This window comes from Notolepis coatsorum, assembly GCF_963971535.1.
Source record: "Notolepis coatsorum genome assembly, chromosome: 15".
Classification (NCBI taxonomy): domain Eukaryota; kingdom Metazoa; phylum Chordata; class Actinopteri; order Aulopiformes; family Paralepididae; genus Notolepis; species Notolepis coatsorum.
The window spans coordinates 92,105,997-92,130,532 of NC_140179.1; the positions used below are offsets into that span (position 1 = coordinate 92,105,997).

A 24,536-nucleotide genomic window follows, 5' to 3' on the forward strand; every position below is an offset into this window, starting at 1 on the left:
TTGGGCAAGTTACTTTTAAAAAGTAACTAGTTACAGTTACTAGTTACTTCTTCCAAAAAGTTACTAAATTACTTACTCAGTTACAAATTATAAAAGTAACTAGTTACTTCAGAAAGTAACTATTGTGTTACTTTCAAGTACAATTTTTACATAAACAACATACACAAATCTAAACTATTTTAATGTTGCTGTGGGACAAAGTGAGACTAGCCTCCAATCAAATGTCATGTATGTAGATATTATAATTACTATGTTTATATAGTGGATCATACAAATACAAACACAATAGATGTTTTGGAACTTTTGATATGTATTGCCCCTCAACAGGCCACAACTGGGCAACATTAAATTATGCTTGTTAAGCACTATACCAAAAATAAATAACAACTATATACTGATTGATTGAACATTTTAATGAACAGATTGCAGAATGGGTACAGTACAGTACAGCTCAATACACACAATTGTTAAGGGGATGCAGACCAGAGAGACTTTCGTCTTGTTTACATCAGGGTCCCCCATTTTCAATTCATGACATTTATGACATACACAACATACAGATATAAGAATCTAATCTAATCATCTAAACTAATCTAATCGTGACATTTAAGACATGCATGACATACATATATATATCTGAGCACCTGAAGACTGTGCTATTAAACCAGGAAGTGCAGCACTGTTGATAAGGCTGTAGCCTCCACTACTGTAGTGCCCTGCGCTGCAACACAACTAACACAAGAGTGAACAAAAAATGCTCATGGACCCGCGGTCTGTCGTTGACTGCTCGCTTGTGTTGTTTGTTGGATTAGTTTTGGATTATTTGGGCTTGCCAAACAAACTTTCAAAACGTACACAGAACCGCCGTATGTCGTTGACTGAGTCGCTTGTGTTGTCGCTGTGTGTCAGCCTCTGGATTATTTCGAACACCCGCCCACCTCTACCTCTGATTGGCTTACCATGACATTTTACTCAACCTCAGCCAATCGCGCACTGCCCACTAACCAAGGAAAAAAGTATTGCTTCTCAGCGCAGAGATCTGTCTGATCTGAAAAAAACAGCTTCAATCATAGTAACGCACAGCATTTTTTGGCAGTAACGGTAACAGCGTTATTAAGATTGGAAGAGTAATCCGTTTACTCGTTACTGAAAAATATTCCCATCACTGGATGTCACAGTATGATGTCATAATAGAACATTCTAGAACATTTGTGATGTCATAATAGAACATTCTAGAACATTTGTGATGTCACAGTATGATGTCATAATCAAACATTCTAGAACATTCGTGATGGGCACCGTATGATGTCATAATAGAACATTCTAGAACATTTGTGATGTCACAGTATGATGTCATAATCAAACATTCTAGAACATTTGTGTAGAGTATATATTCAACAATTCTCAGATCTCAGAGGACAAGTGAAGATCTCACTTGTTGTTCCTGGCTATTTGTCTGTAAGCTTGAATATATTCTGTAGATACAATTTAAAATCCCCACATGGAAAAGGAAACAATGTCCTGTACAATCCTTAATGAGCTGCGTCTGGAGGGAAGGCTCTGTGATGTGGTTATTAAAGTCAACAGCACTGAGTTGAATGCCCACAAGGCCCTCCTGTGTGACTGCAGCGACTATTTCAGGTAAGCTTGGTTCAGGTTAGCTTGTTCAGCTTAGCTTGTTTCAGGTTAGCTTGGTTCAGGTTAGCTTGGTTCAGCTTAGCTTGGTTTAGGTTAGCTTGGTTCAGGTTAGCTTGGTTCAGGTTAGCTTGGTTAAGCTTAGCTTGGTTCAGTTTAGCTTGGTTCAGGTTAGCTTGCTTCAGCTTAGCTTGGTTTAGGTTAGCTTGGTTCAGGTTAGCTTGGTTAGTAAACAGATACCATACTGTACTTTTTACTGTACACAGATAATATACAGTACTTCTACTGTAAATATATACTATACTGTACTTCTACTGTAAACAGATAATATACTGTATATATACTGTAAAAAGATAATATACTGTACTTCTACTGTAAAAAATATACTATACTGTACGTATACTGTAAAAAAAATATATATACTGTACTTCTACTGTAAACAGATAATATACTGTACTTCTACTGTAAACAGATACTATACTGTACTTCTACTGTAAACATATACTATACTGCACTTCTACTGTAAACAGATACTATACTGTACTTCTAATGTAAACATATACAATGTACTTATACTGTAAACATATATTATACTGTACTTCTACTGTAAACATATAATATACTGTACTTATACTGTAAACATATACTATACTGCACTTCTACTGTAAAATATACTATACTGCACTTCTACTGTAAACAGATAATATACTGTACTTATACTGTAAAAATATACTATACTGCACTTCTACTGTAAACATATAATATACTGTACTTCTACTGTAAACAGTTCTTCCCCTCTCCAGTGCCCCTGTTCCTGCCCTGTCCCTTGCCCTGGCCCTGTCCTTTAGCCTTCCCTTAGCCTTCCCCTTAGCCAGCTCGCCTCTTAAAGGCACTGTGCCTATTTTTCCCAAGTTCTTGTTTTCCAGTATTTTGTGTTCTCCCTTAAAGGGACAGTGCCGCTTTTCTGTTGTATTCAATAAATGCCCAGTTCTTGGCTTACTCTCATACCTGTCTTGTGTTGTGCGATTGGGGTCGGTTACAAACCATAACAGTACGACCCGACCAGTCGACGACCCCAGCCAGCACAGACAGTGTATGTTGAGTTTGTCCTTTGTTAGCTCTAGCTTCCCCGCTAGCATGGCCCAATTTTTTGTTTGTTGCCTTGTCATGTCCCCTGCCCCCCTGTCTGTATTTTTGGGTCGCCCGGTGGCTCCCGTGGAGGGGGGAGTACTGTGAGGTTCGCCTCTTCCCTGGACCTTTAATTCCTGTTCCCTGGACCTTTGATTCCCTGTCTCCTCACCTCTCCAGCCCCCACCCGCGCGTTCGTTTACTCTCGTCTGCTCTTCAGCAGCCCACACCCTTGGACTACCTGTCATCAGGGACGTGCACAGGACTTTAGAGGGGCAGGTGCTCAAAGGCTGAAAAGGGCACTGGGCCTGTGCTATTTTTGGGGGGCCTTTTTGGGTGGGAGGGGCCTTTTTATGCTTTTGGGGGGGGTTTGGTGATCAAATATTGAATATTGAACTATAATAATCAGTGCAGGAGCTCACTTATCCTTGAAAGACACTTTTACCACTGACTTAAAAGGCCCATACATCTCCATAAATGTTCAGGGCGGAGGGAATAAGTGCTTACCCTACAGACCCCAAGTCTGTTAGGACAGCAGACTCGGTTGGCACTGCTCAAAACTTACCTCTTTGAAATAGCTTTTAAATGAATTATTATCTTTATTTCATTGTCTTATTTTTCTTTATTTCTATACATTTTACTTAAATATTTTATTATGTGTATCATTGTTTTATGTAGTTTCTTTTTCCATTTTATTTGTTCTTTTTTTAATGTCAACATATTATTTAAATTATTCAAATGGTACTCAAACATGTTCCGTTGTGATGTCACCAGTGTTGGGCAAGTTACTTTTAAAAAGTAACTAGTTACAGTTACTAGTTACTTCTTCCAAAAAGTTACTAAATTACTTACTCAGTTACAAATTATAAAAGTAACTAGTTACTTCAGAAAGTAACTATTGTGTTACTTTCAAGTACAATTTTTACATAAACAACATACACAAATCTAAACTATTTTAATGTTGCTGTGGGACAAAGTGAGACTAGCCTCCAATCAAATGTCATGTATGTAGATATTATAATTACTATGTTTATATAGTGGATCATACAAATACAAACACAATAGATGTTTTGGAACTTTTGATATGTATTGCCCCTCAACAGGCCACAACTGGGCAACATTAAATTATGCTTGTTAAGCACTATACCAAAAATAAATAACAACTATATACTGATTGATTGAACATTTTAATGAACAGATTGCAGAATGGGTACAGTACAGTACAGCTCAATACACACAATTGTTAAGGGGATGCAGACCAGAGAGACTTTCGTCTTGTTTACATCAGGGTCCCCCATTTTCAATTCATGACATTTATGACATACACAACATACAGATATAAGAATCTAATCTAATCATCTAAACTAATCTAATCGTGACATTTAAGACATGCATGACATACATATATATATCTGAGCACCTGAAGACTGTGCTATTAAACCAGGAAGTGCAGCACTGTTGATAAGGCTGTAGCCTCCACTACTGTAGTGCCCTGCGCTGCAACACAACTAACACAAGAGTGAACAAAAAATGCTCATGGACCCGCGGTCTGTCGTTGACTGCTCGCTTGTGTTGTTTGTTGGATTAGTTTTGGATTATTTGGGCTCGCCAAACAAACTTTCAAAACGTACACAGAACCGCCGTATGTCGTTGACTGAGTCGCTTGTGTCGTCGCTGTGTGTCAGCCTCTGGATTATTTCGAACACCCGCCCACCTCTACCTCTGATTGGCTTACCATGACATTTTACTCAACCTCAGCCAATCGCGCACTGCCCACTAACCAAGGAAAAAAGTATTGCTTCTCAGCGCAGAGATCTGTCTGATCTGAAAAAAACAGCTTCAATCATAGTAACGCACAGCATTTTTTGGCAGTAACGGTAACAGCGTTATTAAGATTGGAAGAGTAATCCGTTTACTCGTTACTGAAAAATATTCCCATCACTGGATGTCACAGTATGATGTCATAATAGAACATTCTAGAACATTTGTGATGTCATAATAGAACATTCTAGAACATTTGTGATGTCACAGTATGATGTCATAATCAAACATTCTAGAACATTCGTGATGGCACCGTATGATGTCATAATAGAACATTCTAGAACATTTGTGATGTCACAGTATGATGTCATAATCAAACATTCTAGAACATTTGTGTAGAGTATATATTCAACAATTCTCAGATCTCAGAGGACAAGTGAAGATCTCACTTGTTGTTCCTGGCTATTTGTCTGTAAGCTTGAATATATTCTGTAGATACAATTTAAAATCCCCACATGGAAAAGGAAACAATGTCCTGTACAATCCTTAATGAGCTGCGTCTGGAGGGAAGGCTCTGTGATGTGGTTATTAAAGTCAACAGCACTGAGTTGAATGCCCACAAGGCCCTCCTGTGTGACTGCAGCGACTATTTCAGGTAAGCTTGGTTCAGGTTAGCTTGTTCAGCTTAGCTTGTTTCAGGTTAGCTTGGTTCAGGTTAGCTTGGTTCAGCTTAGCTTGGTTTAGGTTAGCTTGGTTCAGGTTAGCTTGGTTCAGGTTAGCTTGGTTAAGCTTAGCTTGGTTCAGTTTAGCTTGGTTCAGGTTAGCTTGCTTCAGCTTAGCTTGGTTTAGGTTAGCTTGGTTCAGGTTAGCTTGGTTAGTAAACAGATACCATACTGTACTTTTTACTGTACACAGATAATATACAGTACTTCTACTGTAAACATATACTATACTGTACTTCTACTGTAAACAGATAATATACTGTATATATACTGTAAAAAGATAATATACTGTACTTCTACTGTAAAAAATATACTATACTGTACGTATACTGTAAAAAAATATATATATACTGTACTTCTACTGTAAACAGATAATATACTGTACTTCTACTGTAAACAGATACCATACTGTACTTCTACTGTAAACATATACTATACTGCACTTCTACTGTAAACAGATACTATACTGTACTTCTAATGTAAACATATACAATGTACTTATACTGTAAACATATATTATACTGTACTTCTACTGTAAACATATAATATACTGTACTTATACTGTAAACATATACTATACTGCACTTCTACTGTAAAATATACTATACTGCACTTCTACTGTAAACAGATAATATACTGTACTTATACTGTAAAAATATACTATACTGCACTTCTACTGTAAACATATAATATACTGTACTTCTACTGTAAACATATACAATACTGTACTTATACTGTAAACATATATTATACTGTACTTTGACTGTAAACATATAATATACTGTACTTATACTGTAAACATATACTATACTTCTACTGTGCTAAGACCCTATACTTCTACAGTGAAAATATATTACTACACAGGACAGAATGTTGCTTATTGTTTACTCATCAGATATCTCTATACTCTGCGTCCCACAGAGCCCTCTTCACTCGCTGGAGCGACTCAGAGAAAGCAGTCCACACTATCCCTGGGGTGTCCCCGGGTATGATGCAGCTCATCATAGAGTACTCCTACACACGCTTTGTGCTGGTGACAGCAGAGAACGTGGCAGAGCTTCTGGTGGCTGCAGACCAGCTTCGCGTCACTGGCATAGTAGGAGCGTGCTCTGACTTCCTAGAGGGCCAGCTGTCTCTGGAAAACTGTGTCGGCATCTGGAGGTTCACGGACATCTACTGCTGCCCTGACCTGAGGCGCAAGGCCCATCTCTTCATCGTGTGCCACTTTGAGGAGATGTTGCACGTCTCACAGGAGTTTGTGGAGCTGTCCCCGCAGCAACTGGTGGACATCATCGAGAGGGATGAACTGAACGTGAAGAGCGAGGAGATGGTGTTCGAGGCCGTCCTCCGTTGGATCGACCACTCCCGTGAGGAGCGTAAAGCAAACATCCCTTTGCTGCTGCCCAAGGTAACTAATTGTATTATGGATACGCAAACATGGTTGCTATTGCCTGAGCCACATTTATTTTATTTATTTTTTTATTATTTTACTTTTCCTTTTTTGTCTGTCTCTTGCCAAGGTCATTATGATTCATGTTACTGTTATTATTGTTGTCGTCGCTGTTGTCATTGTTATTATTATTATTATTATTATTATTATTATTATTATTATTATTATTATTATTATTATTATTATTATTATTATTATTATTATTATTATTATTATATTATTATTATTATTATTATTATTATTATTATTATTATTATTATTATTATTATTATTATTATTATTGTTGTACTGTTATGTTCTGTTTTATGTATGAAAATTAAATAAAAACATTTATAAAAAAAAAAAATAATAATAATTGTATTACTGTGCATTACATTAAAACAACACTAGGTTCCCTAGTACAGTGGTTGTCAAACATTTGGGTCCAAACTGTTCCCTAGCAACAGAAACCGTCTACAACCGATGTCTAAGTTGTACCCGCTGTCTGCTTGTCTCTTCCCAGGTTCGCATGGGCTTGATGAGGCCTGACTACTTCAGGAGCAACGTCCAGAACAACCCTGTGGTGAGGGACAGCCACGACTGCAGGGCCCTCATCCTCAGCGTCCTGAACCCCTCTGGCTCCGACAGGCTCCCAAACCCCCTGACCCGTCCACGCCGGCCCCAGGAGGTCCTATTGGCCATCGGAGGCTGCGGTGGCAGCATCCTGACCATGGAGGCTTACGATATCCGAGCCGGTGGATGGATGAACGTGAGCGTTGAAGGGGAGAGTCCCCGGGTTGGCCACGGCACCGCTTATCTCCACGGTCTGGTCTACTGCGTCGGCGGCCGGGACGGCATAAAGGTTCTCAACAGTGTGCGCAGGTTCAACCCCGTCACTCGCAGCTGGCTGCAGGTGGCTCCCATGCACTCACGCCGCCGTCAGCTCAGCGTGGTCGTGTTGGACGGCTGTATCTACGCCATGGGAGGGAACGACTGGTACATGGACATGAACATGAACATGTCCTTCTACGACGGACACATGGACCTGAACACCGCCGAGCGCTACGAGCCTGAAACCAACCAGTGGACAGTGATCTCACCCATGCTGGAGCGCAGGAGCCACGCCGGGGCAGCAGCCCTCCAGGGCAAGGTGGGTGGAACTGAGGGACACAGGGTGCTAGATGAACACAAGGAACGTTAGATCAGAAATCATAAATGTCATTATTTATTTATATAAGTAAGCTTGCACATACAAAAGATGTGTCTGGGTCCTCTGGTGCATCAACATTAACAGACAATTAAAGTAGAATGAAATCAAATGGAATATATAAACTAAATTAGAATATTCTTTCTTATTACAGGTTTACATCTGTGGTGGCTACAACATGATGAGGTCACAGCGCACAGCTGAGTGCTACAGCCCAGACACCGACCAGTGGACTCTGATCGCCCCCATGAGCAGCAGGCGTAACGGAGTGGGAGTCGCAGCATACAGAGGACATGTCTATGCAGTAGGTGCACACGGAGACAAATGCTTTATACTAGATATTTGTATAGATATATCATTTGACTTTCAATGCTTCTGTGATGCCCTCATTTCCCTAAATGGATTAATACAGTGTCTGCCTGCCTTAACCACACACTAAAACATTCCTCTCATGTGTCCTGTCCTCAGGTGGGAGGGTCAGACGGTAGAAACAACCTGTGTAGCGCGGAGGCCTACAGCCCCTTGACTGACTCCTGGAGCGCCCTGCCCAACATGATCACCCCCCGCAGCCACTTTGGCATCGCGGTGCTGGACGACCTGCTCTTCGTGGTCGGAGGCTACACTGATGACTTAAGCATCCTCTCCAAAGTGGAGCGCTACGACCAGAGCAGCGACAAGTGGACTGTAGCCGAGGACATGAAGACCTGGCGCTACGCCCTAAGCTGCTGCATAATGCATGGCCTGCCTAACATGAGCCAGTACGCTGCTCCCCGTGGAGGAGGAGGAGGAGGAGGAGGAGGAGGAAGAGACGGATGAGGAGGAGGAGCAGGAGGATGAGGAGGAGCAGGAGGAGGAGGAGCAGGAGCAGGAGGAGGAGGAGGAGGAGGAGGAGGAGGAGCTGGAGGAGCAGGAGGAGCTGGAGGAGCAGGAGGAGGAGCAGGAGGAGGAGGATGAGCAGGAGGAGGAGCAGGAGGAGGAGGAAGAGGATGAGGAGAATGAGGAAGAGGAGGAGGAGGATGAGGAGGATTAGGAATATGAGGATTAGGAGGAGGAGGAGGACGAGGAGGAGGAGGAGGAAGAGCAGGATTATGAAGAGGAGGATTATGAGCAGGAGGAGGAGGAGGAAGAGGAGGATTAGGAGCAGGAAGAGGAGGATGAGGAAGAGGAGGATTAGGAGGAGTAGGAAGAGGGAGAGGAGGAAGAGTAGGAGGAGGAAGATGAGGATGAGAAGGAAGAGGAGGAGGAGGCAGCAGGGGATCCATCTAAGAACCTTAAACATTTATTAGACCAAAATAAATCCTAAGAAATTAATAAATTACTATCAGCCATAATAGATAATAATATAATAGAAATAGTATATGCAAATAAATTCCTAGGAGTGATTTTAGACAATAAACTCGGCTGGAAACCCCATATAGAATATGTGAGGGCTAAGATGGCAAAGAGCATCTCAATTATTAGTAAGGTGAGACATGTACTCAATCCCAACTCATTGCACACTCTGTACTGTGCAGTGATCTTGCCTTACCTGCATTACTGCACAGAGGTACAGTATGGGGTAACACATACAAAACAACCATACATACATTGACTATCCTACAAAAAAGAGCAATACGAGTAATAAACAATGCAGGATATCGGGGACCACACACACACACTGTTTCTACAGTCACACATTTTGAGGTTCATTGATATGGTAAACTTTAAAACTCTGCAAGTTATGTACAAAGCAAGAAATAATCAATTACCGGTAAATGTAAGAAGCACATTTCTGGATAAAGAGGGGGGATACAACCTCAGAGGACCATTGAACTTCAAAAAACCTGTGATGAAAACTAACCTGAAAATAATGTGTATCTCCTCTTACGGAGCCACCCTGTGGAATGGGCTACAGGATGAGCAAAAATACTGTGAAAACATAAATCAATTCAAATCTAGACTAAAAAAATCTATTACAGAAGGGAAGAAGAGCTTTAATGGCATATTTAAAACAATGAATAATAATAATAAATACGTATGATACTGTATTGTGCGCTATATCATATCACATTATATAATCATATTATAATTCATTTGTATATTATATTGAACTATATTTGCAGTATGTACTATTATATTATGGTACTATATTGTATTGTATATATCATGTACTTTATATCTCACATCAAATTATATATGTGCTGTATACACTATTATGTACTATATACTATTATATATACTATTATATACTGCAGGTATACTATACTGTAATGTGTACTGTAATGTGTACTATATGTGTGCACTGAAATGTGTACTATATGTATCTACTATGTATGTATGTATGTAAAAAAAAATGATTTTTTTTTAAGCGTAAGTCTTCAGGGGTAGGGCCCGACAAGACTAGTGCTTCTCCCTAGCCCTTTTCGGACAATTGGACAATGCTGCAATAGCAGCTGGTAAAAGTGTGGTGATTTATGGAATGACCGTTGTTATGTGTCGAAAGCCCGAAATAAAAAATTACTGAACTGAACTATCAGCCAAAGGTGGTGCATTAGTTTGTGTAATGTAATGTAATATCTGTTGGTAGTTTGTGTAATGTAATGTAATATCTGTTTTTAGTTTGTGTAATGTAATGTAATATCTGTTTGTAGTTTGTGTAATGTAATGTAATATCTGTTTTTAGTTTGCACATAATATGGGAACTTTTATCCATATGGTTGAGCCTGTTAGGAATTGCACCCCCAACCCAAGCAGATTGCAGATCACTCTCTCTATATGGAGGTAAAAAAGAAAACATGGTAAAAATAATTGGCATAAAAAGGGCACTTTTTTATGAGGCACAAAAGGGCAGGTGCTTGTGCACCCATTGGGCTCTATGTGTGCACGTGCCTGCTAGCTGTGCCCTTGAGCAAGGCACCTCAGCTTTAACCGCTCCAGTGTTAGCTGCTCAGGGGCCAGTAGTAGAGTGCCTGACCATATGTCTTTATATTGTATTTGAGATTCCCAAATCCCATCGGACTTGACTTCTTCGTGTCCCTCAATGAGTGTAATACCAGCATTCAACAGCGGTTTCTATCATCATCATCATCATCACCACCCACGCTATGCATAAAATATATAGGTCCGCGGAGAGGCACGCTGAGGAGGCCGTGCAAACTGCAATGGAATATGGGGCATCTCTCTCTTTACCTAATATTTTGATTATATCCTGAAATTTTTCAGTTGGAAGGGCAGTCTATATGCGTAACGGTAAAAAAATAAATAAAAAAAAAATTTCTTTTTTCAAAAAGGGCACTTTTTTGATGAGGCTCAAAAAGGCAGGTGCTCAGGCACCCCTTGGCCTCTATGTGTGCACGTGCCTGTCCAGATGTGCTGACTTGCCTTTTATCTCCCCTTTGTGCACAAAGACATGTTGACTAGTTTCCATTGATATTCTCACGAACAATGATGCAAGCTTCTCCTTCTTCTACCGGCCGAAATATGGATTATAAACGACATTACTGGATTCTATTCTACAATCCTTTTCCCTGTGGAGCTAGTGGGCGGTAACAGCAGGGGGCGCGGTGGCAGGCAGAGAGCGTACGGGTCGGGAGAGACGGAGGAGGAAGTAGACGGAAGTGCGAGGAACCAGTCTCTTCGACATTGGACTTGGATGTGATCGGTCGTGTCTAGAAAGAGCCCCGTATTGAACTTGAGTATATTACGGGTTATCCTATACCAGCAAACGTAGAAGCGTGTTGCATGTTGCCTTACAGAATACCCTAGCGATACAAAGAGTTATCCTAGAAGGAATGCGGTATCGCCCTGAGGGGTTTAAGTTAAAGTTATTCCCTCTAGCGAGGTGTCCTGCCAGCGTGGCGTGAAGAGGACCGGTGTTTTAGAAACACCCTGCGTTATCATATATCCCGGCTAGCAGGGGGGCTGTCTGAGGACCCAGAGTGTAGCTGCAGTGTTAGTGAGGGCGAGCTTAGATACGCGCGTGGACCTACAACCAGTCTGCTCCGGCTGCCTACAACCAGTCTGCCCCGGCTGCCTACAATCAGATCTACACCTGGCTGCCTGCAGTACACAGGAGTTCGTCCCGACCAACAGAGGTCGCCATCACCCAGCACACGCTCTCAGCCAGCACTGCCTCTCTGCTCCAACTCCGCTTACTAGTACCCTCGCCGAGAGCGTTCAACGCCATCTTGCCTTCCGGACGACGGTGGCGCGGCGAGGCCGCCATGTTGGTTGAGTACAATTGAGCATCTACGCTCCGGAGCTATTACACAGTACACAGTGTGGTGCAGCCCGCGGGCGAAGCTAACGTTGCTAACCACAGTTCTAGGGGTACCCCATAAACAATATATGCCGGCATTAATATAGGACCTGTGTTTGGTATTTGTGGGCCCACCTTTTGATTTCTTTTCATTTTCTTTGAGTGTGATACCGTGTTGGCGTTTAATAATATTTTCCCATCTAGTTAACCCTTTCCCTGTGGGGAGGTTACAGACCTGTTGCATTACAAGTAAAGCCTAGAGAGGTATTATTCTTGCCGTATAATTAAAGCCTGACAGAGGTATTATGCAGGGCGACCCAGACGTGGGTGAGGAGCCAAACCTATTGCAATATATTACCCCTGATACTAACCCAGAGGTGGGTGTATGAAATACGGGTTTAGGAGGTATTGAGTCGATGAAACGGAATCATAGGGGGAATTCAGTCCATTTGGTCAGTATCATTAAACCTTTTTTGATAATAAAATTCTTAACATTCATGCTAGTATTGTGAGTGATGCTCTTAGCACAAACTCTCAAACTACAAATGCCGCTAGTGGTGCTATATGCAACAGGATAAATCGCTCCAGGGGAAGTCTAGCATCGTTCTGTGAAATTGATGAAAAGGAACTCCGCAAAACCATATCGCAAATGTCATCATCCTCCTGTTCGTTGGATGCCATTCCCACCCCCTTCCTCAAAGAGGTTTTAGACAGTGTGGTTGGAGATATCCTTAAAATTGTAAACAGCTCTCTCAAATCAGGCATCTTTCCAGACTCACTAAAAATGGCTGTAGTTAGGCCCTTACTAAAGAAACACAACCTTGATCCCTCTGTGTTGAGTAACTATAGACCTATCTCTAATCTCCCTTTTTTGGGCAAGGTCTTAGAAAAGACAATTTTTTATCAACTGGATGCGTTTTTACAGAAAAATAGGGTCCATAACAAATTCCAATCTGGTTTCCGGAGGGGCCATAGCACTGAGACAGCACTTGTAAAGGTAATTAACGACCTTAGGGTGTCTGCGGACAATAAAGAGGTATCCGTTCTCCTACTCCTAGATTTAACGGCTGCGTTTGACACAATTGACCACACAATTCTAATGCACCGCCTCGAGTATTGGATAGGTCTGTCAGGCACGGCCTTGTCCTGGTTTCATTCCTACTTAACAGGTAGAAGCTACTCTGTCAATCTAGCAAATTATGATTCCGACAAACACACCATCTGTTCTGGTATCCCGCAGGGATCCATTCTTGGCCCTTTATTGTTCTCCTTGTATATACTGCCGCTGGGTGGACTTATTACCAATCATAGAGTTAACTTCCATTTATATGCTGATGATACCCAGCTTTACCTCTCCGTAGCTCCAGACGAGCCCTGTGCTCTAGACCCGTTGTTGATTTGTTTGTCCAGCATAAAAGGCTGGATGAGTGAGAATTTTCTCAAGCTAAATGAGGATAAGACAGAAGTTCTCATAGTGGGGTCTAGTGAGCAGAGAGAACTGATAAAAAGTAGACTGGGTAACCTGAACGTAGAAAATAACACTGCAGTAAAGAACCTGGAGGTTATTATTGATTCTGAATTGAATTTTAATACACACATTAATCATGTCACGAAGATTGCCTTCTTTCATCTTAGAAATATTGCACGAATTAGAGCCTATGTGTCCCTGGATGATGCAAAAACGCTAATCCACGCTTTTGTTTTCTCTCGGCTTGATTATTGTAATGCACTTTATTCTGGCCTTCCAAAGAAAACAACTGACAGATTACAACTTGTCCAAAATTCGGCAGCCAGAATTTAAACTAGAACTAAGATGAGGGAACATATTACTCCAGTTTTAGCTTCACTGCATTGGCTCCCGGTTGTCTTTAGGATTGATTTTAAAATTCTCCTGCTTGTTTTTAAAGCTCTTAATGGTCTGGCACCATCTTATCTCTGCGACTGCTTACATAGATATGTTCCAAACCGCCCCCTCAGGTCCTCTAGTGCGGACCTGCTCGAAGTGCCTACAATGAAATATAAAAAATATGGCGAAGCAGCCTTTTGTTTCTATGGGCCGACGGCGTGGAATAATCTCCCACTACATATAAAACAGGCAGCCTCTGTGGATAGCTTTAAAGCACAGCTCAAGACATATTTTTATACTCTTGCTTTTAGCTGATTTTAAAATGCCTGTTGTCATTTATGCTTTTTAGCTATTTTCTTAATCATGTTTTGCTGGTCTTAAAATCCTGCTTTTCTTTTCCTTACTTTTTTTTTTTTTTTTTGTATTGCTTTATTGTAAAATGTTGTGTTTTTATTTCTTTGCTCTGTTAAGCACTTTGAGCTGCACTCTGTGTATGAAAGGTGCTATATAAATAAAGATTATTATTATTATTGTAACTGACCAGTATAGTTAATATTAAAGAATTAGATGGGAGTTCTGTGTGTGTGTCCATTCATGAGCGGTTCAGCAACTCTTTTGGTGTGGGTAACGTTAACATAATTAACCCCTTCTTATTCCACCTTTCCCTTTTCATTGTAAGGTTTCTAGTGTCACTGAGGGAGGGTACTGCTTGCGGGGGGAACTCAGGGTATTTATTTACAATTCAGTCACTAGGTGTGGGAGGGTTTAAGGAGCAACTGGGGGAAGTGGGAGCGTGTTGGGGAGTACTGCTGACCGCCCCACTGCAGGGGAGGAAGACCAGAGTACCAGACCAGGTTGGTAAATCCCGGGCCCCATCCACTCACACTATCAGCCTCCAGTCGACGCTCCAGGCCCAAAGACGAGGGTGCAGTCAGACGGAGCTCTGCTGTGTCCAGCTACCTTGTGACTGCCAGCAACCGTTCCCACGATTCCCCAGGATTCAGATGTTTACTCATTTAACTTTTTACTACCAAGTGTGTATAAATTAAACATTACAAAAAGTAAGGAACAATAAGTGATGATTTCCTCTTCTTGCTGGGGACCCATAAGGGAAAAGATATATATCAATCTTAAAAGAGTTTGATATGGTCTACCAATTTTTTTTTTTTTTTACATATAGAATTCTGACAAGGAATTTAGATAATCTGACATATGACTGGCAGTGGGCAACCAGTAGGCTAATATGACATATAATAGTTTAAAAAAAACTTTTAAAACATAGATGACGTGAGGTAATGATGATATCTGAAGGCATGCAACTAGACATTTTTTATAAACCTTTCTGAAGACAGAACTACGTCTCTTATAATTATTTTTCGTATGGGCACTGTTATCATTTAATGATAATTACCACTGGTTATTTTACTACAATAACCTGTTGTTTTCCTACCAAGATGTCTGCAATGGAATACTATGAATTGCTAAACATTAAAAAAGAGGGAGAAGTCACACTTTTCTCTTCATGACAGGAATTATGTTTCAACGTCTTTCAACCGCTAATTGAATAATAGTCCTAACATTCCTAACACTTCTCAGATAATGTTGGTGTTGGCCTATGGTATTTAGTGGTGACTGTTAGTTAGGGAATTTTAGCAAGATGTTTGGACCATCTGTGAAAATTTGTATTACCAATAGCTTTCTTCACCAAAGTGTTCCTATAGGTGTCTACTAACACCTCTCAATTTATTCAAACCCAAATCCTCTGGGAAAATTCTGGAGAGCCAATCAAAGTTAAGGAGCCCAGGGGGCTTGGGCGAAAAATATGAAAAAATCTAAATCAAATATTAACGTGTGGGGTGACTAACTAGGGGTTTTCAGGGGTGCTGAATCTATTCCAACCATTAGTTTTGAGTAAGAATGGCTCCCTATGTTGAGAGATTTGATGGGGAGAGTAAGAATAGTATTATACGATGGAAAAAATAGAGAAAATCACAATCATGAATGGAATAGATGAATTTAGAATTCTAGTATACTCATGAACACACAAGATACGTAATATTCTCCTAGTAGTGTCTTTAAGAACCTCTAACCAGACAATCACAACCAAGTCCTCGTCTCGTCCCCCACCCAACCCCCTCCAATGTACAGTTTCTTCCCCCTTGAATGTATATTTTTTATGATCTCTTTCTCCTAAACAGTAGTGTATATTTGTATATCTTGTATGTCATAAATATCTGGATGAAACGGTACTGTATATCTGTATGTTGTGTATGTCATAAATGTCATGATGAATTGAAAATGGGGGACCCTGACGTAAACAAGACAAAGGTCTTTCTCTGGTCTGCATCCCCTTAACAAATGTGGAACGCCCTACCCACAGCTGTAAAGTAATGTGAATCACTACCCACTTTCAAAACCACTCTCAAAGAGCACCTACGGGAGACTGCAATTCGAAACTGGCCCCTGTAAATACACTTACCCCCCCCCCCCCCGCCTACCCAACCCCCCCCCCCCCCCCCCCCCCCCCACCTACCAACCTCCTACCTACCAACCTCCTCCAATGTACAGTTTCTTCGTCAAATGTATATACTCTCTTTTTTAGACTCTTCTTGTATCAAAAACAGTACTGTATTTGTAAATCTGGTATGTCATAAATGTATAGATGTACAGCGGCACGGTGGTGTAGTGGTTAACACTGTCGCCTCACAGCAAGAAGGTTCAGGGTTCGATTCCCGCTTGGGGACCAGGTTTCCTTGATGCCAGGTACTCAGGTGGGGTATCTCCCAGGCCTTTCTGTGTGGAGTTTGCATGTTCTCCCCGTAGATAAACTCAATGGAAAAACATGCATAACAACAGATCGCTAACGCTGTGGCGTCCTTGACGAAGACGGACAGGAGCACATGGATTGGTCCCCGGCTCACGTTGACGCCCTATCTGCTCCCGGCTGCCCATGGGGGGAAGGACAACGGGATGGGAAAAGTGCAGAGAGACATTTCATCGGCGACTCAGTGCATGTGTGTGTGTTCCTGTGGGTCGCCCATCTCGCGTGTGTGTTAAAAACTGCATGACAAATAAAGACTTCTAGTCTAGTCTTCTAAAGTACTGTCTATATCAAGTTTCTTTAATAGTTGTCATACAGAAGTACAGAATACTTTCATACAAAATGCTTCTTACTGTTACGCTCCAGAGACTGTGCTAGACAAGATAGTATCAAATAACATAGTATAGCATGTAAATTAGAAGTAGAAAATGAGGTCACAGTGTTCAGTATAGACATATGTACAATGTTCGATGCAGAATAGACGTAACTGAGTTACCATATAATATACAATACTATGCAGTGTACTAATGTACAATATTATATAGTGCAAAGCAGAAATGCAGAAATGGGATGAGGTACAATTTAGGTACAATTTACAGTAAGGTGTACGAGTTGTAGTGCAATCCTTCATCAATAAATATAAAGTGTGGGGAGTGGGTGCTACAGTGTGTTTGTTTAAAGTGAGTGTGTGCTATAAAGTGTGGGGAGTGGGTGCTACAGTGTGTTTGTTTAAAGTGAGTGTGTGCGTGTGGATGTGTGTGCTATGTGCGTTTGATGGTTGTTGTTGTGTAGTGTTCATTGTTCGTTAAGCAGCCTGATGGCCTGGGGATAGAAGCTTCTTCTGAGTCTTTCTGTGCTCGCCTTGAGACTCCGGTATCGCTTGCCTGACCGCAGCAGTTCAAAGAGGCAGTTGTTCGGGTGGCTCGAGTCCTTAATAATTCTCTTAGCCTTCCCCCTGCACCGCTTGTTGTAAATGTTCTGGAGGGTGGGGAGCCCCCCTCCGATTTTGCGTTCGGCTGAACGTGTCACTCTTTGTAGTCTGCTTCGGTCTTGTGCAGTGCTATTCCCAAACCAGGAGGTGATGTTGCCAGTCAGGATGCTCTCTATTGTACATGAGTAGAAGTTCTTAAGGATCTTCTGACTGACTTGGAACTTCCTTAGGCGCCTGAGGAAGTAGAGGCGTTGTCATGCCTTCTTCACAACACTGTCAATGTGTGTGGTCCATGTCAAGTCCTCGGATATGTAGGCTCCGAGGTACTTAAAGCTGTTGACTCTCTCAACCGGTGCCCCGTCGATGCTGAGGGGACTGTAGTCCTTGACCCCCGACCTATGTCATATATGTTATGATGCATTGAAAATGGGGGACCTGATGTAAACAAGACAAAAGTCTTTCTCTGGTCTGCATCCCCTTAACAATTGTGTGTATTGAGCCGTACTGTATTGTACCCATTCTGCAATCTGTTAATAAAGTTTTCAATCAATCAATCAATCCTCTTCTTGTAGAATGTAGAATCTACACGTGCACGCACGCGCGCGCACACACGCACGCGCAGTCGCGCACACACACGCACACACACACAGCGAAACCCAACTCGCTGCTTCTTCATACAGCATACCTGGCAACCCCGTCGCCGCCAAACGCGTAATTTTTTCCCCCGTAGCCTATGTTTGCGAAGACGCTCTCTGATTGGCTAGCCGCGTACAGCGAAGACCCTCTCTGATTGGTTTAGCGCCGAAGGGCCTTGTACATTATATTCTCTGCTTCAAAGTGGTTATGCTTTGGCCCTCTTTCGAAGTGGGTTATGCTTAGAGTTAGGGGTAGGGTTATGTTAGGGTTAGTTGGTTAAGGTTAGGGTTAAGGTTAGGGTTAGGGTTAGTTGGTTAAGGTTAGGGTTAAGGTTAGGGTTAGTTGGTTAAGTTAGGGTTAGGGTAACAGGCAGCCTGCTGGCGTTTTTATCTCTCAAGATAAAGCTGGGAACGAGGTTACTGCCGGCGCGATTGTTAGGAGTAACGCGATTGGCGCTGAAAAAACGTCAGTGGCCAATCAGATCGCGCAAACCGAACGCGGAAGTGCAACTCCGTTAGGGAAAATACACACGAGTAAGGTTAGGCGGAAGAGACCCTTCGCCGCTAAACCAATCAGAGAGGGTCTTCGCTCTACGCGGCTAGCCAATCAGAGAGCGTCTTCGCAAACATAGGCTACGGGAAAAACCACGCCACGCCCTCGCGTCACGCGGCCCGGTCCTCATCCTGGCACTTGCCTTCATCCTGGTCTCTCCGAAGTCCCCGGACCAACAACAGGAAGTAAGTAACCAAATCAAACCTAAAATTCACGTTCTGTTTGGTTGTGGAAGCCGAAGGACGGCGCGGAGACAGCTCCGACGCTTAAAAAGCTCTTGAAACAAAGAGATAGAATAAACGACACACCGCAGAAGAGACGCCATACGCTTCACCTTGTCAACTAACATGGCGCCGCAGCTTTTTTCCTCTTTCTTTCATTTAGCTGGATGCTAACTGTTAGCTTTGTGTACAAAGCAAGTGCTTGTCGCTGCGTCGCCAGTGCCACCACACAAATGCACCACAGTGATCCGAGTTTTATGTATATTATTATTATTATTGATGCTGCACCGGCTACTGGATTCCCTGTCTGCGAATGGAAATTACTGGATATTCGAGGAGTTATTGACACTTGGTTTCCTAAATAGTTTTGGGTTGTTGTAGTAGTCAGTTACTCCTCCATTATTTGTGTTGGGTTGTTGCATTCATGACATCTCAGTAGAGCAGCCTCGCTCACAAACACACTCACTCACTGCTTTATTGGCATGGCAGAAAATAAACCTATAACGTTGCCAAAGCAACACAGTTCTCCACTTGAGGGAATGTAAACATTTCATAATAATTAGTAATGCATAAGTGAACAATAATACGCCAACTTCATGGTATGAAACTGAGGAGGTCATAAATGTAAGTTTGCCTATATATTGACAATGAACAGTTTGTAATAGTAATAGGCTATGTCTAATTGGGTGGCACCAAATAGACGAGGGGGACCCTGGTGGTTAAAGGAAAACAACATTTTGGGAAATTAGCTTATTTGCCATCTGCCCTGGAGTTAGACAAGAAGATACATAGAAGATACACAGTGGGTGACAATATTGTCACAAGGAAAGATGAAATTACCTACCTGGGTTCCATCCTAGAGGCTAATCTTTCCTGTGACAAAATGGCATCCAATGTAATAAAAAAAGTCAACCAACAAACTCGATTCTTGTACCGGATCTCCTCTTTGGTAAACAAGAATACCCTGAAGACTCTGGCAGGAGCACTCATTCAAGGGTACTACGACTATGCGTGCACCTCATGGTACCAAAGCACCTCAAAGGCACTAAAAACCAAATTACAAACATCTCAAAACAAACTAGTCAAGACTACTGCTTGACCTGACTCCTAGAACCCACCTCACCCCTGCCCACTTTGACAACCTAGGATGGCTTAGAGTAGACGACAGAGTACAGCAACTTGCAATGGGCCTGGTCTACAAGATACACTACACGACCAAGGTGCCCATGTACATGTCAAAATACTTCCCAAAGGTCAGTGAATACCACGATCACAACACCAGAGGGAGCTCCACAAATCATGTTAAACCCAGATTCGGCTCAAACAAGGGACTAAACACGTTTCGCAATTATGCCACATCAATGTGGAACGCCCTACCCAAAGCTGTAAAGGAATATGAATCACTACCCACTTTCAAAACCACTCTCAAAGAACACCTACGGGAGACTGCATTTCGAAACTGGCCCCTACAAATGTCCTAACCAAGTTGTACAGTAAATTACCAAGTATGGCTTTGTCAGTATTCCAATGTACAGTGTCCCCCCCCTACCCAACCCCCCCCCCCACCTCCAATATACAGCCCACCCCACCTACCCAACCTCCTCCAATGTACAGTTTCTACGTCAAATGTATATACACAAACAGTACTGTATTTGCAAATCTGGTATGTCATAAATGTATAGATGTAGCAGTACTGTCTATCTGTATGTCGTGTGTGTCATATATGTTATGATGAATTGAAAATGGGGGACCCTGATGTAAACAAGATGAAAGTCTTTCTCCGGTCTGCATCCCCTTAACATTGTATGTATTGAGCTGTACTGTACCCATTCTGCAATCTGTTAATAAACTTTTCAATCAATCAAACCTTTTTTCTTCTCTGTGCATGCAGTAGGAGTAGGAAGGCGCGCACCGTTAGCCTAGCTTAGCGTCAGTCACTGGAAGTAGGTTCCTCCATTAGCCTAGTTCCCAACGTCTTCCTACTCCTACTGCATGCACAGAGAAGAAAAATGTATGTATCGTCTTGTCTAACTCCAGGGTAAATAAGCTAATTTCCCAAAATGTTGGAGTTTTCCTTAGTCATAATACACACTGCACTAGAGTCCGGTCAGGGTTTAGTGGTTAAGAGTCATAATACACACTGCACTAGAGTCTGCAGTTTTTTTTTTTTATCCACTTTTTCTCCCATTTTCTATATTTTCTCCCATCCCAATTTCGTAACATCCAATTCAACCCTCCCCTGTCACGAACGCTGTTTCTTGCCTCCCACAAGCCGGCTGCAATGTGGACTAAGTCATACATAGCACAAGTCCCCTCCGGTACTTGAGGTAACAGCAGTCGCATCTTTTCACCTGCGCAGCTCGATCTCTCAGTGGCGAGGAGTAACGCGTGGGAGGCTCACGCTGCCCCCGACACTTCCTGATTCTACTGCGCAGGCGCACCAACCAACCTGTAGGAGTCGCTGTCCACAACGCCCGATCCCCACCCATCAGTTTCCCACCCCCTAATACGGCCAATGTGTATTAGTACGGACGACCAGCTAAACTGAAAGCAAATGTGGAGCGCTGGGCTCGAACAGGCAAGCAAGAGTCTGCAGGGTTTAGTGGTTAAGAGTCATAATACACACTGCACTAGAGTCTGCAGGGTTTAGTGGTTAATAGTCATAATACACACTGCACTAGAGTCTGCAGGGTTTAGTGGTTAAGAGTCATAATACACACTGCTCTAGAGTCTGTAGGGTTTAGTGGTTAAGAGTCATAATACACACTGCTAGAGTCTGCAGGGTTTAGTGGTTAAGAGTCATAATACACACTGCTCTAGAGTCTAGGGTTTAGTGGTTAAGAGTCATAATACACACTGTGCTAGAGTCTGCAGGGTTTAGTGGTTAAGAGTCATAATACACACTGCGCTAGAGTCTGCAGGGTTTAGTGGTGTCATAATACACACTGCACTAGAGTCTGCAGGGTTTAGTGGTTAAGAGTCATAATACACACTGCTCTAAAGTCTGCAGGGTTTAGTGGTTAAGAGTCATAATACACACTGCACTAGAGTGCAGGGTTTAGTGGTTAAGAGTCATAATACACACTGCTCTAAAGTCTGCAGGGTTTAGTGGTTAAGAGTCATAATACACACTGCTCTAGAGTCTGAGGGTTTAGTAGTTAAGAGTCATAATATACACTGCACTAGAGTCTGTAGGGTTTAGTGGTTAAGAGTCATAATACACACTGTGCTAGAGTCCGGTCAGGGTTTAGTGGTTAAGAGTCATAATACACACTGCTCTAGAGTCTGAGGGTTTATTAGTTAAGAGTCATAATACACACTGTGCTAGAGTCTGAGGGTTTAGTAGTTAAGAGTCATAATATACACTGCACTAGAGTCCGGTCAGGGTTTAGTGGTTAAGAGTCATAATACACACTGCACTAGAGTCCGGTCAGGGTTTAGTGGTTAAGAGTCATAATACACACTGCTCTAGAGTCTGCAGGGTTTAGTGGTTAAGAGTCATAATACACACTGCTCTAAAGTCTGCAGGGTTTAGTGGTTAAGAGTCATAATACACACTGCTCTAGAGTCTGTAGGGTTTAGTGGTTAAGAGTCATAATACACACTGCGCTAGAGTCTGCAGGGTTTAGTGGTTAAGAGTCATTGTAACTGAGGGGTTACAAAACCCTGACTGTATTAAAGATTGTGATAGATTAAACCACTGCTAGTTATGTACTTTAATTACTGGCCAGACAGTACATCAAATATAGATGGTGAACACCCACAAGAACACGGCATTGACAAAGAAATAGTATTTGAGGGTATTTTATTATTATTATGCAACATTAGGTTACAGAATGAGAATTAGGGTCGCGCTTGTATGGCGAAGAATATGCGTAAAGTCAGTCAATAGCATGAGTCACTAAGAATAGCAGGAATCCTACGATGGGTCTAAGTTGACACCACCTGTCGTATAATAGCAACTATATAAGGCAACACTGGTACCGCCTGGAGACAATGGGTTCCCTCCGGGGGTGTAAGGCCTGGAGGGTAGAGGAATGTTCGGGTACTCAGTCTGATTCAATGAGGAATAAAGAGACTCCAGGTACAGGAGTCGGTCCTTGTAAATCCCTCGATCAGCAGCAAAGCAATAATTGTAATCCAAATGCTCGATAGCATTGATGACAGTTAGCCAGCCTCCGTCCACGAGGCCAGCCCGAGTTGTAATCCTCACGAGGTTGAATCCCAAACGATAGTGGAAATCAACGATGCTCTTCTCCGGGTAACACGTTCCAAATCAATATAATCCAACCAGTAATGGTTCTGCAATCGCCGACGACGATTCTCCTGTGTACATGTCCAACGGTTCTCCGCCTAGGACTCCTCGGGTGTGGGCGACGTATTTAGGCCACACACCCTGGCTAAGTACACTAGCTAAAGACACGACGAACCGCTGGGTAATGCTACACACGAACGAACTGTGGCCGCACGATATACAATAAATGAACGACTATTTACTTCACATTAGATTAGGTCGAACTCGACGTTACTGCATTAAACTCTGACACTTTACTATTCTATTCGCACCTGCGCCGTATATATACTTAAGTGACTATCTAGTCCCAAACCGCAGTCTTTGTCTGGTATCAATACGCTGTCTCCGGGTATGTCCTGACATGCCTGAACTTGTCTTTGAACCTGCCGTTGGGGGCCTGCGCGCTGGCGCCTAGGGGCGCTGTCCAATAAGGAGAGCGAATATTACTCTGGTTTGAACGCAGGTAAAGGGATATTCCGTGTATATATATAAATAATATACAGAGTATATCAAACAATAAAGGTAGATTCTCAGTTTAATCTGGCCCTTCACAACAGCCGCCTCCTAATTAGTCCGCACCTAATTAGTTAAAGGAGACAGATTAATAGTCCAGTCAACTGCTCAATGTCTGTTGTGGGGAGTAGGGCAATCTACAAAGTCAGTGGGTCATGATCGTCATCAGGGGAGTCAGGGAGCCTCGGCAACTCTATCAGCCTCGCCACGGGTCGGGTGTAGGTCCGCCCCTGGACAACAACTTCTGCCGCTCTGACCTTTCCGTCGGCACCAGTGATCACTTTGCTTACGCGGCCGGCCGGCCACATAGCTCGGGGTAGTGACTGGTCTATGATCATAACGACTGTGTCCACTTGTAAGTTGTCTCTGTCCTTTACCCATTTCTGACGGGTTTGGAGAGACGGTAGGTAGTGGAGGAGGAAACTGTTCCAAAACTTGTCAGCCAATATTTGACTGTACCTCCACATTCTTCGGCCGTTCGCTTCTTCAGGTCTGTACACCGTCTGTGGGAGCGCGGGGTCCAGCCGCCCCATCAAGAGAGTGTTTGGGGTGACTGGGTCGACATCTGCTACATCACTTGAGATGTAACCGAGGGGCTTTGAG

At 42.5% G+C, this 24,536-nt stretch overlaps 1 protein-coding gene across 1 annotated transcript in view; it reads left to right on the forward strand.

Annotated features, from left to right (window-relative positions):
• Positions 1 to 19,056: 19,056 nt before the first annotated feature.
• The window catches only part of dmtf1 (cyclin D binding myb-like transcription factor 1), a 48,577-nt gene continuing 43,097 nt past the window's right edge, over positions 19,057 to 24,536 (forward strand). Inside the window, exon 1 of the mRNA XM_084330444.1 lies at positions 19,057 to 19,090. The gene's annotated coding sequence lies outside the window, so the exon portion shown is untranslated. The remainder of the gene's footprint in view (positions 19,091 to 24,536) is intronic.